This window comes from Pinus tabuliformis, chromosome 7, assembly GCF_031772625.1.
Source record: "Pinus tabuliformis cultivar Carrire ecotype Pingquan chromosome 7, CPIR1, whole genome shotgun sequence".
Taxonomy (NCBI): Eukaryota; Viridiplantae; Streptophyta; class Pinopsida; order Pinales; family Pinaceae; genus Pinus; species Pinus tabuliformis.
Window position 1 is genome coordinate 205,793,064 of NC_142293.1, and position 10,611 is coordinate 205,803,674.

Consider the following 10,611-nt stretch of genomic DNA (forward strand, 5'->3'; position numbering starts at 1 on the left):
TTGCTTTCCTTCATTAAACTAATCAAGTAGAGCTAAGGGTTTTCACTTTGTTTTGCAAATGAGATCTAGGGATTTGTTAGTTGTAAAATAGGAAAGCTTCTTTTCTGAGTCATGTGCACATGATTCATGTAGTTGGCATCCTGTTCTTACTTATCCATTCAACAATTTGAGATTTTTCAAGAAGCACAAGTTATAAGTTCTTTGTTATTGAAACATTGGTTACCACTTGCTTAGGTAAACTTAGTGAAGTGAAACTTATTTTATTCATCACTATCATTCCAATCAACTTGCGCGCATCAAAGTAGTACATTCATATGGAAAATCCTATAATACTTTGTTAATTCATTGTGGCTTAGATGATACTAAATTTTGTTCTATGTTGTCTTATGACTTATGATTGTTGTAACCCCTCAATAGGTAAGAGATATGAGTTGTTTATGACATGTACTAGCTTGTCTATTTCACCTCCTCTTGTATTTTCTTGATCATTTCAAAGGCTTCAGAAATTCTATTAAAACTTATGTTCATTCATACTAAACAATTACATATATCCATTGGCTCTGGTTCCTCCTCAACTTGCCACTTTGAAACTAGCCTAGAGGAAGATCAGGAGACCTTTCATCCATAGTATCAACATACTTAAAGAAAGTTGAAACTTGGGTGATAGAGATTGTTAGGGCATATGATAAATAATAGTAGAAGACACAAATTGGATCACATGCCTACCAAAAGAATTAATTACAACTAGATCCCAGTTACCTAATTGATGACAAACATAAAGCAAAGACCCTACAAGGAGCACAAACATAGAAACTAGGTGGAAAGGGAGGCACTAACCTTAATCACAAATTGCTTAGCTTGGTGAGAGCCACTAGGGCTAGGAATTATAGCTTCCCCAACCTCCAAGCTCACAAGTCATTTGTCAATATCCTACAACTGCACAACCACATCATCCAACACCTTTGGAATTTCATTCTTAGCAACGCTCTTGTCCAACAAGACTCTGCTTAAGAATGTCTTCATTCTCTAATAGAGTTACACTTTATGTAGGTATTAGATCGGTTGTCTACATGTATTACCTATTAGGAATGCAAACTGCCAAGGATATTGTTAGCTGACATGTATGCCCATTGCACCAAATCATCCTCTTCCACATCCTTCAGTTATTCTTTAATTTTGTCCAAGGTTTGTTGCTCACAATCACATGTTGATTCTGCGGCCCACATTCGAGCTCGTGAACCATCAGTGGTACCACAACCCCCTCCACCTCTGTCACCTCTACCTTTGTGACAATGAGTTTTCTAGCACACCATGATCAACCACACATTAATCATGCATAATTGAGGAAAGTAACACACTTCCCTTATTTATGGAGCGACTCGGTAAGAGCATAGTAGCCTTGTTCATGAACTCACTCTCCTAATCAACCCATATAAAAAAAACAATTTACTATTTTAAATATAAAAAAAGTTCATTAAAAAAACCCTAAATTATATACATATTTCCATTACAAATATGTTTTGGATAATCTAATCCTAATACCACTTAACTATGAAATTATTAATAAAATATCATAAATACTATACCCTTATTCTTCATTTTAGAAAACAACCTTATTTAAAAATTACGGTACAAATATATTTTAGATAATCTAAACCTAATCAAACCATGTAGTAATGCACTGATTCTTCATTTTAGAGAACAACCTTATTTAAAACTTACAGCAACAATTAATTGATGGAAAGTTGGATTTTTTCGTTGTTCTATATAAATATAAATATTTACTTTTATTTTATTTTATATTAAGAATTTTTTATTAAAGGAAGCCTAAGGGAAAACTAATAAATAATTCAAGTCTATAAAACAGAAATAAGGTGAATAAAGAAAGGCATGTCATATAATATTATGTTAACAAAGGGAAAAGAGATTTGATTTAGTCGGGAAATGGTTAGAATTTCATTAGAGGAATCTTTTCAACTGAAGTCGATATGTCCGAGTGGTTAAGGAGACAGACTTGAAATCTGTTGGGCTTCGCCCGCGCAGGTTCGAACCCTGCTGTCGACGATTTGTATTTCGCAGCGTTAAATAAGAAAACGGTTTTAAATGGGCAAAGCTTCCAAATTGAGTTTATTACTCTCAATAATGAACACAGGAAGCTGCGTCGGGAGCATATGATGAGTAAACACTGGCCGTTCAGTAACAATTTTATGGAGTTCAATGTTATTAACAATTTTCAGAGAATGCACCACACAAATTGTTTGGGGTGCATGGATCACTGCGTCCAGAAATTTTTCGAGAACATATGATGAGTAAACACTGCCCGTTCAGTAATAATTTTCAATTTAGAGAATGCACTACATGGTGACAGTAAACAAACGAATTTAATGGAGTTCAATGTTATTAACAATTTTCAGAGAATGCACCACACAAACTGACTGTTTGGGGTGCATGGATCACTGCCTCCAGAAATTTTACGAGTGACAATAAAGAAATTTTAATGGAGTTGAATACTCGGTCCAGGCAAAATATTATGTGGGGTGAGAGAGGCTCGAACTCTCGACCTCAGGATTACAATAAAAAAATTTAATGGAGTTGAATACTCGGTCCAGCCAAAATATTATGTAGGGTGAGAGAGGCTCAAACTCTCGACCTCAGGATTCCTCAGCTAAGCTATGAGACCTACGCGCTAACCGACTGCGCCACCACCCCTGTTGATGTGCACTGCCATGACTCAAGCTTCAGAAACAAACCTGCAAAGGGAGATGCTAAGGTAGGGTTTTCTGGGTGTGGCATTGATTTTAGTGTCTTTTTCTTTTTGATTCACTGTGTGTGCTTCTTGTATATGCGGCATTCTTGAAGAAAGCTCATGAGGTGACATCATCAGCCCCGTCCATTACGGAAGTTGCCACCATAGCTTCAAATTTCTTTTCTGTGGCGAAGACGACATCTCCGCCTAGTTGAAATGAAAAGATTCGAAGCGTTTTACCTGCGACTAAACTAACCACAAAAATTGTGTGTTTCTTTTTTCTGTGAGTCCACTTGCTTTCTTTGAGATGGGATTTCGAGCGCTTTTTGGAGGTTAGAACTCACAAAATTTATGGATTACCACCGGCATCCTGTGTCATTTTAACCGTCCAGGTTTCCGCATCAATCGCAGAGCAAGAGGTAAAAGTTGCAAAGGTACTGTTTGGGGTTTGTAACGCAAATTACCAAATTATTTCTTCTGCTAATGCAAATGATGTTGGAGGGTTTATCACTATAATTGCACATTGTGAACAATTTTGCTTCTCTGAAGAATTTGCTTCAAAATGACACGAAAGTCAGCAATAGCATCATAACTTACTGTTTTTTGGCACCCTCTGGGGTCAAGGGTTAAAGTTAGGGTCTCAGTGAGTGGGCGATGTGGTGGCTGGGGCGGTTGGCTTTCGCACCCCAGTAGCGTTGGACTCCTGAGGGAGGCCATTTGTTTTGGTGATGATTTTCAAGCTATGGTGATATGTATATCTGCTGGTTTCGGCCACATATGTTGAATGTTGATGATGCTCTTCTCGCTTGGCTATATGTATATCTGCTAGCTTCAGTCTCATATGTTGTATGTTGATTCTTCAGTGAGGATCTCTCCCCACTGGAAAAAAAGGGTTAAAGTTAGGGTTAGGTAGTAGCAGCAGCAGTGTAGCAATGGGCCCTTCTAAGGCCATGGAATAGGAGTTCGTATACTATGGAGCTCTTTAAGAAGGCGCCGAAGGTCGCCGACAAACCTGCTCTAGATGAAGCAGTGGAACAATGATGGTTGGATCGACGAACCGCATTACTCCTCTCCTTCTCGAAAGTAAGTTTCCTCTTTACCCTTATAAAGATTCTGCCAAAATGACTCAGTGAGAGTAAAGCCAGTTCTTAAAGGTTAGGCCAAAAGACTTGGTAATAGTAAATCTAGGTCTGCCAAAAAAACATGTCGCAGGTGGGTGGTTATGATAGTCCTGCCATTAACCACCGTTTTATCGCGAGAGTAATCTGTTTTTACAATTTGGCTCTGAAAATAATAGAAAATTTTAAGGGGAGTATGAGAAAATACAGTAGATTTTTTTGAAAATTTGGGCTATAGTTTTTGAGCTTCGGGATTTTGGCTTCCCCAGGTTTTTGATAGTGTTAATCTTTTTTTACTCCAAAAAAAACTATTTAAACATCTACATATTTGGATTTTGGATTCACTCATGCACATTTTTATTGCTTATCAATAATATTTTAAAATGAGTGGGATCAATTGTTTAACCTTTGTTATATTTATTAAATTTCAAAATATTGTTCATTCTAAGAATATTTTAAAGTCAGACAAACGTAAATGGGATTCATTGTTTAAACTCTCTTATGTTTATCAAATTCCAAAATATAAGATAAGATAAAAAACCATGCAGAAAAACTGGAGAATGGTACTTTTGGTGTGTTTTTTTGTTAGGATTGGGCCACTGAAGTTGAAGGTATAAAATCAGATCTATAGCTGTTGAGTATGATGTAATTACGTTTTATGTATCACCCTTTTAAACAATCAATATGAGATATTTCTTTCAGTGGCTCCCCAGTTCGAATAATCAATTCATTTCTTCCAGTAATTTGGGTTTTTACCCTCGCGCTACTGGACTTCGTTTCATACCTCGTGTCACTTAAAAAAATAGGAGGCATACAACAAAGCTGGTTGTAACGAGATATTTCAATTTTTTTAATGTCGGAAGAAATGGTGAAAGGAGGGGAAGAAAGAACTTGAAAAGTGACTGTATGGAAGAATTTATCGTAATTTATGAATATGTATATAGTTGTATTGTCGGTGAGACTAGCTTGTTAACCGCTATCGATGGCCAACTTGTAACTCCCGCTATGTCTTCTCAACTTTAACGTCCCACACCCGCTCTGATTGGTTTTAATTGGCCAAAAGCTTGAACTATGGATCTTTATGTGGGCCGGGTGCCATCTCTCTTTTGAAATACATGAAACGTATTTAAGGTAAAAGAAAATTTTTGTTTTAAAAAATCGCTTTTTATTTTGGTTATTTTATATTAAAATTTAATATCGATTGGATTATCTTAACTAATACAATTACTTTAAAAATATTAATGTTACTGATATAATTGAAAGTTTCATAAATATAACAACAATAATTATTGGAATACGAAGAATGTCTTACTAATGCATACATTTATCTAATTAACCATGTATAAAAAGGTTATGGACCAACTTTAACTTGAGAAAAAAAAGAATTACGCATCTTATTGTAAAATGGACCATTTTGTTAAATAAATTTTGCTTATATATAAATGAATGTTATAAATAATGAGGAACTTATCATGAAAGAATTTATTAGAATTGGAATAATCTCAAATCCCTAAGAAATTGATGGGAGGGGAACCACTTGGCACAAATATAATTTTTTAAATTTATTAAAATTAATAGACCATTTTGCTAAATAAATTTGCTTGTATATAAATAAACATTATAAATAATAATGAGGAACTTATTATGGAGGAACTTATAGAATTGGAATAATTTCAAATCGCTAGGAAATTGGTGGGTAGGGACAAAAATATTTTAAGACAAAACTTTATATGAGAGATTTTTCGGCGTAAATCACATGATGTTTCATTTGTCCATGGGTTTCGAACCAACTAGTGTGGTTCATCGTTAGGACAAGTTGAAGAATCAGATCTAGCTATGCATGTTAAATAGTTAGAGCAAAGCATCGAACGACTAAATTAACGACTAAATTTGACTGGAAATGGCTAGGTGGACCGGACTAGGGGCATAACCTTATTAAGTTAATATTAAAATTGATAGTTAGTTATATTCTTATTAAATTAAAAGTTAAAGGTACATATGAATATAGAAGTTTTAACCATATATATTATACTTTTAAATATATATTAAAATAAATTATAAATTAAAAGTTAGTTATAAAGGTGGTTAACTAAATATATAAATATATAAATATTAGAGTGATTGAAGGGTTAAAAAGAATATTTTAAATATTATTTAGCATATTATCATAGATTGATTTAAGATTAAAATAAATAAGATTAATTTAACTTGATTATTAAATTGATAGTTAGTAATATTCTTAATAAATTAAAAGTTAAAGGGACATATGAATATAAAAGTTTTAACTATTCTGTAAACTTTCAATTATAAATATATGTTAAAATAAAATAATATTAAATAAAATTTATTAAATATATAAGTAAAGGAGTGATTTAAGGGTTAGAAAGAAATTATTATTATTTTTTTTCCCTTGGAAAAAGTCATAATTTCTATTAGTAAAGAGAAATTACATTCTGTAGATGCCATAGCATATGCAAATTGAGGCTGGTTGCCTCCCCAGACTGTTTGTCGAAACAACTACCACAAAAAATTATTGTATTCTCCACGCAGGGAGATCATGAAAGTCTCAAAATTACTGTTACTTATCAGACTTTAACCGACAAATAAACCACAGCCAAAAACAGTAAACTGAATTCTCCACGCAAAATTATTGTATTCTCCATGCAGGGAGATCATGAAAGTCTCAAAATTACTGTTACTTATCAGATTTTAACCGACAAATAAACAACAACAAAAAACAGTAAACTGAATTCTCCACGCAGGGAGATCATGAAGGTCTCAAAATTGAAATATCACTGAAGTAGTCTTGACTGAGAGTCTGTCAAAATAGTCTCTAGAAGAGAGTTCTGTAGAACCCTATGTACAGAAATATAAACAGCATGCGAAATACTAGGAAAATCAGAAAAAAAGTAAAGACAGAGTGCCTTGGTGCAAGTGCAGGTCTATGAATGGTCTGTGGTAAAACTGATGGAAGGTTCCATCAATTTCCTCCTGTATCAACCAGTCCTCTTCCTGCCGGTGCGCTGCCTCCTTTGATAGGTAGTCTGCCCCTAAGTTGCGCTCCCTATAAAAGTGATGACATACAAAGTTATCAAAGGATGCAATAAGCCTATGTGCCTCATCCAAAATGTGCCTCAATGAGAATGTAGAGCAATGAGATGTTCTATTAAGCCAGTTGCAAACAAGTTTAGAATCCCCAAAGAGTTGGAGATGAGTGCAGTGTTTTGCTAGAGCAAAGTGGAGGAGATGTTTTGCAGTGGCAAGCTCAACATAGTTGTTTGTGCCTCTTCCCAAGTTCATTTGGATTTTGAAGCAGTGAGATTCCCTCAGGTAGAGGATGCCCCCCCCCCCCCCAAACAGCCCTCTTCTTGGGCTGACCCGTCAAAATAGGCCCAAGGAGTTGATTTATCAATGTGTTCCGGTTGAATGTCCCTAGGGGGAGGCTGAGAGACTTCCTCAGGTAGAGAGTCAAAGTCGGCTATGATTCTGGATTTGATGGAGAGCCAGTGGGGGTCCTTGAGGTCGAAGATGGCTCGGTTCCTTGCCATCCAAATAGCCCAACACATCAGAAGGGGCAGATTCCTGTCTTTTCCCCTGTGTCCATCGAGCCAACTAAGCCAAGCCTCACGTATATTCCCCCCACGCCATCCCTGAAGGGAGGGGTAATGTGCCAGGATGTTGTTCCATTGCTCGGAGATGATAGAACAGTCCAGGAAAAGGTGCTCAGTACTTTCCTCATTGCTTCTGCACAGGTGACACCAAAAGGGTCCATGGAAAGATCGCTTCATTAAGTTTAGACCCGTCGGGATTTTGTTGAAAAGGATGGACCACATAAGTAATCGCGTTCTGGGGGCCACTTTTAGCTTCCAAAGGGCTTTCCACCATGGCTCTAAATGCTCTGGTTTTGTGGCTTCCATGAGCTTCAGGTACCCATCCTTAGGCGAATATCTGCCATTTTTTGCATGTGCCCATACAATTTCGTCCTCTCCTTCTGATATCCGAATGTGAGCTTATGTAAGGGCCTCAGTAAATCCATCCCAATCTCGATGCCAATGGGCCAAAAGGTGGAGGTCCAGGGCCGACTTCCAGGCCTGCTGAAAAAGAGTAGTATTTGTAGAGTCAACAATGTGACAGAGATGTGTGTAGCCTTGATCTGCTAGAAGTCTAGTCATCTCTGCTGGGAGCCTGTGAGCATTCCCGCATCCAATCCAGGGGTTGACCCCGATTCGAATTGCATTCCCCTCATGGATCCTCCATGTTAAACCTTCACGAATGAGGGGAAGGGAGTTTAGCACCGCCTTCCAGATGATGGATATATTGCTACTAGTCCGATGGTCCATCCTGATCCAATCCATAGTGTTAGTAGGGGAGATATACTTGGCATAGGCAACCTTCGTCTAGAGACTTTGAGTTGTTATTAGCTGCCAACCCAATTTTGCTGCCAGTGCTTTGGCGAAGATGTCCAATTTTTTGATGCCCCATCCCCCCCATCTCTTGGGTTTAGCAATAGTATCCCATTTAACCCAGGCAAAGAGACTTCCCTGTTTGTTGCCTTTCCATAGAAATCTGCTGCATATCCTTTGTAGCCTGGCAAGAATCCCCCTGGGGATCCAGGCCAAGGTCATCCAGTATACCGAGGTCGCTTCCAGAACAACTTTAATGAGGATTAGCCTGCCAGCTCGAGAGAGATATCTATTGAACCAAATGTTCAGTCGCTTTTCCACCTTAGAGATGAGCCAAGTCCAATCCGCAATTTTGTAGCCCAGGGGCTTCAACCGGAATCCTAGGTACTTCAGCCCCTCCTCCATAGAGTGTAAAGTAAAAGGGAACCGACGGAGTGCAAATTGTACTTCAAGCTGTGAGCAGCCTACTGCAGTCAGAGTAGATTTGTGAACATTGATAGCCATACCTGTTGCCTTCTGAAAGAGATCAAAAACGTTCTGAAGGACTGTGGTGTCTCCAATACTGCCATTCAAGAAGATGAGGACATCGTCCACAAACAGTAAGTGGGTTAAAAAGCAGTTGTCCATAATCCTTATGCCCACTATTCTGCCCCTTCTATGCTCAGCCCTTATAGATCTGCTTAGTCCTTCCATGATGAGAAGAAATAGCAGGGGAGAGAGAGGGCATCCCTGCCTTAGGCCCCTCTCATTCGAGAAAAAAGGAGTAGGAGCACCGTTAAGAAGAACACTGTATGAGACATTGGTAATACAACTCATGATCCACTTGATGTATAAGTAAGGGAAGCCCAAGTGCGTAAGAAGCAGTCGGATATAGAGCCAATTTTCTCTATCGAAAGCCTTTGATAAATCCACCTTTAGAATCATACCTTTCAGGTTCCTTATGTGCACTGAGTGAAGAAGTTCTTGTGTAGTTCCCACTGCCTCATGGATTTGGCGGTGCTGAAGGAAGGCGAATTGCTCGGGGGAAATATGAGCTGAGAGGATGGGCTTGAGCCTGTTTGCTATGATTTTGGCCATTATTTTGTATAGGCAATTGCACAGCGAGATGGGGCGAAAGTCATTGAAGGAGGAGGGCTTCTCAGATTTGGGAATGAGTGCAATGAAAGTGGACTTAATAGCCGGCGACATCCTTCCAGAGAGGCGACAGTCCTCCACCACCTTGAGTAGATCATGGCCTAGGATGTCGAAAAAGGCAAGGTAGAATTCTATGGTCCAGCCATCAGGCCCTAGGCTCTTGTCTCTTTGAAATCCTTTGATGGTGGCTTCTAATTCCCCCAAGGTTACCTCCTTGGAAAGTTCCTCAGCTTCTTCCATCTCAACAAACTGAGGGAAGAGTTCTGCTATGCGCATTATCTCCAGAATGTTGGCCTCTCCCGGGGCCGAGTATGTGCTCTTGAAATGTGAGCTGGCTAAGGCAGCCAACTCTCTGGAGGTATTAACTTTCTGTCCCTGGTCATTTTGGAGCTCCCAAATGGTATTAATAGTCTTTCGCCCATTAGCAAAATGATGATAGAACTTTGTATTATCATCTCCTTCCTTAAGCCAGGTCGCTCTGCTCCTGAGGCGCCAACTTTCTTCTCTGTCCTTTAGAATTTGGGTTCTCTGCTTTATAAGGAGGGCACACCGCTCTTTTTGCTCCGGAGAGGTAAAGGTACCCTCCGATTGTTCTTCAATATCTGAAATGGCCTATTCAGCTTGTTTTAAGTTAATGTCCTCCTATTCCCTCTTCTTGTGCGCCCATTCTCTAGATAAGCCTTTTAGTTCCTTGAGGTTACTGACAAAACCTTTTGCAGGATCCGCCTCCTCTGAGATCGGATGGGATTGCCAGAACTCGGTGACCAACTTGATATAGGTGGGGTCCCTTAGCCAGGTTGAATTGAATTTGTATGGAGCTGTGATCTTGTGGGAGTTGTCATCTAATTCCAGAAATATAGGCCGATGGTCTGAGATTCCCCCATTGCCTACCCATTGCCTAGATCGGGAGTGTCTGGCATGGAAGGCCTCCTTAATAAGGAATCGGTCCAATCTCCGGGCCAGACTTTGGCTGCCAGTGCGATTTTTTTTCCAAGTGTGCTGGATTTTAGCCGATGGGATGTCGATCCAATGAAAGTCCTCTAGCATATGCATAAAAACTTCAGATAGCGGGTCTATCTGAGCCATGTGGCCCCATGATTCCATGAAACCCAAAGAGAAGTTCAGATCCCCGCCTAGGATCACATTGTCTGCCTGAAAGAGAGAGGTACCGAAAAGCCTTCTCCAGAAGGTCTCTCTGTTTTGACAGGGG

At 38.8% G+C, this 10,611-nt stretch overlaps 2 non-coding genes across 2 annotated transcripts; one reads left to right on the forward strand and one right to left on the reverse strand.

Annotated features, from left to right (window-relative positions):
- Nucleotides 1–1,982: 1,982 nt before the first annotated feature.
- Nucleotides 1,983–2,064, forward strand: TRNAS-UGA (transfer RNA serine (anticodon UGA)). The gene has a single exon. It is a non-coding gene; the product is annotated as a tRNA-Ser (tRNA).
- A 469-nt stretch (nucleotides 2,065–2,533) lies between these two features.
- TRNAM-CAU (transfer RNA methionine (anticodon CAU)) lies at nucleotides 2,534–2,709 on the reverse strand. The gene is made up of 2 exons: nucleotides 2,672–2,709; nucleotides 2,534–2,569 (listed from the first exon to the last, which is right to left on the reverse strand). It is a non-coding gene; the product is annotated as a tRNA-Met (tRNA).
- Between the last annotated feature and the right edge of the window lie 7,902 nt (nucleotides 2,710–10,611).